The sequence below is a fragment of the Papilio polytes genome, unplaced genomic scaffold (assembly GCF_000836215.1).
Source record: "Papilio polytes unplaced genomic scaffold, Ppol_1.0 DF823923.1, whole genome shotgun sequence".
Lineage (NCBI taxonomy): Eukaryota > Metazoa > Arthropoda > Insecta > Lepidoptera > Papilionidae > Papilio > Papilio polytes.
Window position 1 is genome coordinate 3,690,612 of NW_013525281.1, and position 2,282 is coordinate 3,692,893.

Consider the following 2,282-nt stretch of genomic DNA (forward strand, 5'->3'; position numbering starts at 1 on the left):
CAATATCTAAAAATCTTTAGAATTTTCAGTAAATACATACACAAAAATCATTCCTTTAAGTAAATTAAAGTATCACTTACCCCGATAACACACAAATAGATATGTTGCTCAAATGAATTTCGGAAATCAAAGATATTAGCGAAAAATATTGCATTGAACGCAATCGCACCGACTAAAATATGAGTCAACGTAATTACAACATTCATAAATACAACAAACGCAGACTTCTCATCGACGTTAATTTCAGCTACGTTTATATTCTGCCGGGAGTCATTTTGTACAGCCATGATTAATTTTAAAAAATAAATAAATAAGGTAAACCGCTGAAGAATCAATCTGTACTATTCAACGTTTTATCGGACACAAGATAAAATTTCTATTGGTAATATCTCGTGTTATCAATACAGTTCTCTGTTATCGTTTGAACCGAAGTTAGATAGTATCAATTACTCTCATATGTCATTCCGTTACGGAACAAATAAAACTAACTCTGGTAAAAAAACCCAATGGACCAACGTTGACTAAGGCCTAGTCACCCTAACTTAGTTTAGGCTCCGAGCCATTCAGTCGGAATGTTAAAGTTAGTAAGCTGGTGATGATGATAGTGATAAAAAAATTCGGAATCAATGAAATCCATCTAACTGTGGTAGAGCCCGCTTTAACATCTTCGCACGAATAGGCCGGCCGTATAATAATATAAACCGGTGTAATACCACGACCACACAGAAAACAGGCGGGAAGTGGAAGCAATTCCGTGTTTCGTCTGATGAGTGTGATGCCGAAGGCCTAATTTTAGTCCCTTTCCCTTTCCACCCTTTTGTTAAGAGGAAAGGATGAGAAGGATAAGTGAATTTGACGGTGGAGGAGACGCATGGGAAGGGGAAATGTCCTCTTTATGTGCGTCTCCTCCTCCGTCAATTAAGGGTACGCAACGCATCTGCAATTGTGGATGTTTATGGGCAGCGGTCGCTTTCCATTTCGGTGGATTCAGGTGGCCGCTTGCTCGTTTGCCACCTTATAGTATAAAAAAAATCCTACTATTACGACCATGGAAACTTACTACAGCGGAAAAAAAGGCAACAACGATTGAGTCAGTTTTGAAAAATAACTATCACATATCTAAAGAATTCAGTTAGAGTGTTATACTAACAGATTATACTTTAGTTAAGTACCTCTCCAAAAAATTTTATAAATAGAACACAAGCCAAGTAAATCAATTATTACTCAATATTTCGTTACTAAAGACAATTCAATACAATGGAAGGGACGACTGGTTCTATCCATTTGAAATCAGTGATATCAGAAAGTGTTTTCTTGCAAACTACCAGATTAACAATTAATCTTGTTACAAATATTTTAATTTTCTTAACTGTTTTTGTGAGTCTCCTATTTTCATGTAGGTCGACAAAATTAACCGTTTTTGATCTACATATAATTTTATGTGTTTTGGGGGTGAGTGTGTTTCTTAATTAAAAAAAATAGTAAAACAAGGTGTTAGAAAAACAGCCTTTTTAGTTCAAATATTGATGTAATTAAGCGCTATTTTTGTAGCATTTTGAAGGTACAATTCATTAATATAATAAATGCGAAAGCTTAGATAGTTTGATGATGAGGGTGCCGCTAAAATGGCTGATCAGATTTTAATGAAATTTGGTTTGATGTAAATCATAATTTGGAAGAAAAAATAGGTTACGTACTTTTGTAAAACTTAAAATATCAACGTAATTGGCGTTATTCCTTGCTGTTACTTTCAGTACCAATTCTTCATGTGCCAAGGAATTTTATTACTTTCTAAATATAACAGTTGGTCTATGTTTCTTAAAAGAAGGCATCGCAAACGTTTGCATTGGATATTACAAATATTGGCCCTTATATTAATAATTACTGGTAGCGTTATAATGATTAAAGAAAAGCATACAAATTTTAACACCGAACATGGTATACTAGGTAAGATTTTTATGATTTTAAAATTCAATACTCTGTAATTAACGATATTATGCAAAACAGCATAACCTGGCCCTTAGTCTTTACGATATAGTGGGCTTCAAGTGCAGCATACGTACAATTTAGATTAACTCCCGTTTACTATAAAAAAGCGATGAAAAATCATCATCTCCCCTACCTTATTCCCGTAGGGTCGGCGCACTGGGTTTTCGTCTTCCTAATAACACTATCTTCCGTCATCTCAGTCATCACTCTCTTCTTAATCATGTCACGTTTCACGCAATCCATCCTACCTCTACCGGTGTACGTCCACGTTCATAACTACCGTCCAACGTGGC